The 7555-nt window shown below is 44.1% G+C and overlaps 1 long non-coding RNA gene across 1 annotated transcript; it reads left to right on the top strand.

Annotated features, from left to right (window-relative positions):
* Window positions 1–3733: 3733 nt before the first annotated feature.
* Window positions 3734–7212, top strand: LOC134758794 (uncharacterized). The gene is made up of 3 exons (XR_010134418.1): window positions 3734–3751; window positions 4922–6701; window positions 6991–7212. It is a non-coding gene; the product is annotated as an uncharacterized lncRNA (long non-coding RNA).
* The last annotated feature ends 343 nt before the right edge of the window (window positions 7213–7555 follow it).

Raw genomic sequence — 7555 nt, 5'->3', positions numbered from 1 at the left:
TTTGGAAAACAGTTTAGCAGTTCTGTCAAAAGCTAAACAGCCACTCCCCAGATTGTCTGGCTTTTCTGACCCTTAGCGCTTACCCAGGAGAAATGTAAGGTTTGCCTTAATAAAGATTTGGGCGTAAACATTCATAGCAGCTATATTTGTGAGAGTCAAAAACTGGAAATAGCTGAAAATTTTATCAAAAGGTGAATGGGTAAACAGATTTTGGAATATCCGTAGAATGAAATACTGTTTGGCAATAAAATAATACAGACAACTGAAACCTTCAACAGCATGAATGAATCTCAAAATAGTTGCATGCTGGAGGAAAGAAGGCAGACAGGAAAGAGCGCACATGGTATGATTCCACTCACATAAAACTGCAGAGAATTCAAGCAAGCCACAGTGACAGAAAGTGGACTAGTGACTTCCAGAGGCTTAAGGGAGGCAGGGAGGTGCCAGGGGGAAGGGCCACAGACACAAAGGCAGGAGGAATCTTTCTGGGGATGATGGCTACATTCATTATTTTGGTTGTGTTGATAGTTTCATAGATACACATATGCCCACATTTATCAAATTGTACAATTTAAATATATGCAGATTATTTTATTTTCATCATACACCAATAAAGGTTTTAAAGTTAAAACCAAACAAAAGGTCAAATATTGTATAATTCAATTTATAAGAAAATCTAGCAAAGGAAAAATGAATGTATAGCGATCAATGGCAAATCAGTATTTTCTTGGGGCCAAGTCTGTCAGGGAGTTTGGCAGTGGAGCACGTGAGCATGTCTGGGTGATGAAATGCTCTGTATCTTGATGGTGGTGGTAATTCTGCATATCATTTGTCAAAACTGCATATCATTTGTCAAATGATATAATTCTGCATATCATTTGTCAAAACTCATTAACTATACACATAAAATATATGCATTACACAGTAGGTCAATTATACCTCGACATATTCCATTAAAACTATCAAGTCCAGAGCAGGGTGCAGTGGCTTACGCCTGTAATCCCAGCACTTTGGGAGGCTGAGGCGGGCGATCACTTGAAGTCAGGAGTTCAAAACCAGCCTGGCCAACATGGTGAAACCCCGTCTCTATGAAAAACACAAAAAAATTAGCCGGGCATGGTGGTGTCACCTGTAATCCCAGCTATTTGGGAGGCTGAGGCAGGAGAATCACTTGAACCCAGGAGGCAGAAGTTGCAGCGAGCCGAGATCATGCCATTGCACTCCAGCCTGAGTGACAAGAGTGAGAGTCCATCTCAAATATATACATACACACACACATATATATATACAAATATACATATATATACACAAAGTCCATTTGTTACACGTGGATTCTTTGAGTTATTTTTAGGAAAGATACAGATTTAAACAGCCACCATGGAGAGTAGCATTGAGAGTTCAAAAGATGAGAAAAGGGAATTAGAGCTTGAGCTGATGCTATTTCTTTGACTTAAGAATCATTCACACATTGGAGTATATCTGGGTGATTATGAAATATATCTGTACTGAGGAAATTTTTGTAAAATGTTTGAAATCGTGGAACTCTTCTGTTTTGTTTTCATGTAAGGAAACTCCACCTTAGAAATGGTGTTGACATCAGTGCAGAAATTATTTAAACTGTAAGAAATTCATGAGAGCAAAGAATATGTTTTGTTCTGGGATTTTGACTTCAATCCCCCTAATTCTAATTATTATCCTGCAATAAAGGAATAAAATCATCTGATTTAGTCATATTTATAAAATGTTCTTATTGGTAACTCCTTTGAAGGTTTTAATCATTTTTAGTAGTTGTTTGGTAATAAAGCCCCCCTTTTAAAGTTTAAATGTCAAACTTAGATGTCAGATGAGTAACGTAAAATGTTTGAGCACATACAATGGCCGTGTGTAATATCCGGAAGCATCTTATCAGACTTTTCTCAATGGACTTGTATCCTGAGAGGCTAAGGATGGTTTTAATTACTTGTTGAAGAACACAAGTCTATAAAATATTAAACTATGATGAAATGGAAAGAATATTTTGAGGCAGCTACAGACAAAACCCTGCCTGTCAAGAAGATGAAAGCCTGGAGATGAGTCACCTAGCAGAGGGAGATTGGATCATATTTCCTGAGTGAGGAGATCGCTTCCACAAGGCTGATTGCACAACCAGGATGGCCTCTTGCTGCAGGGTGCTGGGGGCTGGGGGTGAGCTCTGGGTCAACACCACTGAGGCAGAGTGGGCCTGTGAGATGTCCTGGTACAAAGGCCTCCGCTCTCCATGCCTCTGCAGGGCCCGCGCTCCCAGACGCAATCTCTGGGGCAAATACCTTGCTCCTGAGGACGGCATCTAAATCTAAAAATGTTGTGTAAATATGAATGAGCTCATGGGGTGCAATCCCTCTGATACACAATGTTTTCACAGCACAGGGCGATCACTGAAGCTGGAGTGTACTGAGAAGCGTGTTACTGATTTTTAGCTTTGCAGGGGATAAACAGTTTAAATGAAGAAGTGAAAGGCTATGAAAAGGAAAGAAGACTTTTCATCACCATCATGCAATGAATTCCTGCTTTAAATGCCTTGTCCCCACTCCAAGCACAGCAATGAGACCGACCACATGGGATAAAATGAGTGTCATAGGATAAAATGACACAAAGGTAAGCAGTCAGAGCGGGCTTTGCACTTCCACAATAAAACCTAAACACGGGGGAGGTGCCCCTGCCAGTGACAGGGGTGTCAGAGGCCCTGGGAGCCATGGCTTCTGCTGTCCCGGCCTCACACAAGGTCAGTGGTAAATCCGGAAGACAAAGTGTGGGCTCAGAAGACGAGAGGATGAGGGCGAGTCAGTACTGAAGGGACAGTGGTCATGTTCTCATGTTGATTAAACATTTTCAGCACTTTTTAAATCATATTCTTAGATGCCCTCAACTAAACCTTTGCCGCCCCACAGTCTGAATAAACTATTCCGCATGATTCTCAGTGGGCCCACCTTCAGGGAGTGCCCTAGCACAGGGCAGGGTTAATAATTCCTGGGACACAATTCCTGCCAGCGTCAGAAGTTACCAGCCCTGGTTTTATGAAAATGCAAGGTGGCCACAGTCTGAGAGGAATGTGGGCCCATAGCTGAGCCATGACGCTGAAGGCCCAGTGCAGAGCCTGGCCAGGAGTGACATGCATGTTAGCAAAGAACCAGAAGTTCTTCCCAAAGTGGGAGCAAGAGGGTATCGTGATGTGATCATCTTCGTAATAGAAGGGCAGCATGCGGGGTTGGAAAGAGGGGTGGACGTTTGTTAGATAATGAGGAGGTAAGTTTAGAAAATTAAACATAAACAAGACATTGAAGATGAACGGGTAAGCAGGGCAGCAATTAGGAAATGAACAGACTGATGGCCCAGTCCCTACATCAGACAAGGAAGGAAGCAGCTTGATGTATCATAGCAGGTGCCGAGGTTTGGAGAACGTAGGGTATTGTGAAGTGCAGAGAAGGGGCAATCAGTGGCTTGAATGTCTGTATTCCCATGAAATCCAGGTGTTGGAAGCCCCTCTTTCCAGGGGGATGGCATTAGGAGGTGGGACGTTCAGGAGGTGATGACGTCATGATGATGGAACCCAATGAACGGGATCAGTGCATTTATAAGAGTCCCAGAGAGCTCTTCTGCCCTTTCTGCCATGTGAGGATGCACACAGAGGTTACTGTCTATGAACAAGGAAGCTGCTCAGACGCCGAGTCTACTGGCACCTTGATCTTGAAATTCCCAGCCAGCCTCCAGAACTGTGAGGAACACATTTTTGTTGTTTAGGAGCCACCCAATCTATGGTATTTTGTGATAGCAGCCAGAGGGATGAAGACAGGCACTTGTACCCATCTTTAGGAACAGGGAGGCGCTTCCTAGAGGAATTTGCAGTAAGCTGAGTCTTGAAGGCCAAGACAGTGGAAACCAGATGAGTGGGCCTGGGAGTGGGGAAGAGGCTCAAGGGGGAGGCAGCCGCACAGCACAGAAGAAAGACCAGAGAGGTTGCAGCTCAGCAAGTCAATTCATGCGCCGAGGACACAGGCACGCAAGTTAGTGGTGGCAGGTTGTAAAGATTCTTAAGCGTTCTTCTAAGAAAGCTCTTGTTCATCTGTTGGCCAATGAATAGCCACTCGAGGTTTAAAGAACCGAATAGACCAGATCTATGCTGAATGAAACCTGTTTTTGAATGATATGTATATTCTGGTAGTTGTGTGGTAGGGAAGAGAAACAGATGATTTACATAAATTCACCGAAACAAACTTGAAAGCAACCCAGATCATGGAGGGCTGGGATGAAAAGCCCATGACGAGCTGTGTGGCCTTCGGCAAGTTCCTCCAGTTCCCATCCTTCCTGGTCTTCCCTGTGACATGCTGATAGACAATAACGCTGTGAAACAACTCCCAGCCCTCACAAGACTTTTTTTAAATTTAACTTTTGTTTAAGTTGAGGGGCACACGTGCGGGTTTGTTCTGTCGGTACACTTGCGCCATGGGGGTTTGTTGTGCAGGTTATTTTGTCATCCAAGTGTTAAGCCGAGTACCCATTAGTCTCCTGGGCATCAGAGAAGGCTGGGGGTTGTTTTCTATCAGGATGATGTGGCAGAACCCAGTAATGGTGCAAGCTCTGCTTGGTTTAGGGAAGGGAATAACTCATACAGAAATCTGTGGCTTGGAAAACGCAAGCACAAGGGCCTGACCAGAAGGAATGAGAGCTGGTTGGTGGAGGTGGTTTGGACAGGAGGTGGGCTAGCCAGGAATATGATACTTTGTACAGCAGAGCCTGGGATGCCGGAGGGAATTCAACCACGGGTTACTTATGCCGTCCAAGATTTCTCTTCCTTTGAAAGATAAACATGTTGGAACTGTGTTAAAGAGTCTTTTAAATCAAATATGTAATGAATAACAGCTCTGTTCTCGCTTTATCTCTGCAGAGCCTTGAGTCATGGGTATATCAGAACACCTGTGGATCAGAATGAAATGACATGTGCTGTTGTAACTGGTTTTATGCATTCTGGATTCGTGTCCCTTCGCACCTGCTTACCCCCAGCGTTTACTCCACGTGTAATCACTTGCTCAATGACTCAGCCCTAAACAGCGGAAGAGAATGGCTTTGTCCATCTCAGTCCAGGGTCTGCTCAGCCCCTAGAACCGTGGGAGGCACATGCTTGGGCTGTGCCCTATGTGTAAGGTGGAGAAATCGCGGGCAAACCAATGCCTAGAGTCCTGGATCACGTACATGCTGATGACGCCAGGGACACTTTCAATAACATTGGGTTTCAGGGATAATCTGGAATTAGAATTTTTGTTTTACATCATAAGATTAATCACTTATTGTGTCAAATTTTCCATCAGATTCCCCTCCTGGGGCTGAGGACTCCAGACACTCAGCAGGTAACAACTTTTCCTTTTTTCTGGAAAGATGGAACTGCAAATGGTTATAACATGACCTCACTCTCCTTTCCTCAGAACGTAGACCACACAGAGCAATGAGAAAATAAGACACTGTAGATGAGTCTCGTCCTCAAAGTCTGTTCAATTGGAGAGTGCGCTGACTTGCTTTCTGTGTTCTTTTATGAAGGAAGAGAGGAGATTTACCTCTTTGCCTCGCGTGAGGTTAAACATTGCAGCTGAGGGCCACCTTTGCATCTGCCCCAAATGCGATAGCACAGTGTGGCTGGGTGATGCCCCACGAGAGGAAAATGATAGAAAACATTCTGTCTTTGAAGCACTCCAGCCATTTGTTCCCACTGAGCTTGGCTCTGGCTTGTGGATAGATTCCACGGTACTCACATCCCTGTACTCAAACTGGTGACAAGCTCCAGGTCCCCAATTGCTTGGAAGCAGAGGCTCACCCAGCAGTGGCCGGGAACAGGAGGGCCGAGGGGGTCAAGGGGCGGCTGCTGTCCCCATCCTGGATGGAGATGAAGGGGAGAGCAAGACCTCCAGGCCACTGCCTCCAGGGGGCCTGGGACTCGTGTCCGCTCCACTTTGAAGAGTCAGAAGAAGGCCTAGGCAGGCAGGGGCGCTGTGTGGAATTCCGGCTGCTTCAAAGGCATCGTGAAATATTAATCTTTATCACTTGACTTTCTGGAAAAGACGTGGCAAGTGGGTAGGACCGGCCCTGTGCCGAGGAGAGCAGTGACTCAGGGGAGGTTTCTCTTGGCACATCCTGTTCCTCACTCATCAGAGGCTTCTCCACACAGCCTCCTGCTCCAGAGGGACGCAAGCTCTCCCTGCACAGGAGGGAGGGTGGCTGAGGCCAGGGTCAGGGCCAGGGGTCTTTCCTGTCATTATACTACCAGTTGAGCATCCCAAATCAGAAAGTCCAAAATCTGAAATACTCCAATGAGCATTGCCTTTGAGAGTCATGTTGGTGCTCAGGTTTTAGATTTTGGAGCATTTTGAATGTGAAATTTTCTGATTAGGGATACTCACCCTGTACTAGATCTGATCAAAGAGATATACGTGGAAATACAATATCAACTTCTAGAATGCATTCTTAAAGAAAGCGGTCTGCCCCTCTCCCCTCTGTTCTCCCTCCTGCAGGGTGGAATGCCGGCATGTTCTTGGAGTACGAGGCATACTTGGGAACTGAGTCAACACATGGCGTATCACTGAGACAGAGCAGCCCCAGAACACATACCGGGGAGTACAGGAGCCTAGGCCACGTACCCAACATTGTAGGCAGAGAAAAAAGAAAGTGTATTCCATGTAAGCAAATGTTATTTGGACCTTTCTCTCTGTCTGACCTAATCATGGCTCACAGAAAGTAATCATACTCCTAATAATACATCAACTTATCTGATTTATCCACACAATCACGTAGATTAATGTATGCTTCTATTTCCTGGTCGCTTTAGCATAATATTGATCATAAATTGATAAATAGGAATAAAACAATATAATTAGATTAATTTACAATAAGGTATAGTTGACTGATAACATTTTCACGATTTACGTACTAAGAATAAATACATTTTTAATCAAATGTCTCCCCTAGGTGGTGCATTCCAGGCCTTAGAATAAAATTAAAAGGGAAATCAATGAAGACACATCCACTGTTAACACTCTCATCTTCAATGTTTGACCAGTGGCTGAACTGTTTGGAGTTGCAGATCGATATTTCTCTTTTATAGTTTTAGGTGCTTGTAATTGCTCTTTAATGCTCATGTTTACTCTTATTCTGTGTGTCTTTAACTCATAAAGACAGTTTTCCATGAGAAATGTGTCTGGGCCTCCTCATCTTCTCTGTGCCTCATTTTATGGGAACATCCTGAAAGGGACTGCCCTCACCTGTCAGATGGAATCTTCCAATGTGATCTTCAGAGCTGATTTTTCTCTTAATGGAACTCCAGGCGAGCATCTTAAAATATAATAGCAGTGAGGTTCATAAAGTGTAAGCATCATTGACTCCTGTGTTCCCTCTGTTTATGAAACAATAGCTTTCAATAGCTTTTGTAAGTTGGTTTCCAAATACATTTTCTCTGAGGCTGATAGAGGCAACTTTATTTATTTATTTTTGGTTTTGTTGCATTTGCTTTTGAGATCTTAGTCATAAATCCTTT

This window comes from Gorilla gorilla, chromosome 5 (genome assembly GCF_029281585.2).
Source record: "Gorilla gorilla gorilla isolate KB3781 chromosome 5, NHGRI_mGorGor1-v2.1_pri, whole genome shotgun sequence".
Classification (NCBI taxonomy): Eukaryota; Metazoa; Chordata; class Mammalia; order Primates; family Hominidae; genus Gorilla; species Gorilla gorilla.
The sequence above is the reverse complement of the archived record's forward strand: the minus strand, read 5'-3'. Positions and strand labels throughout refer to the sequence as shown.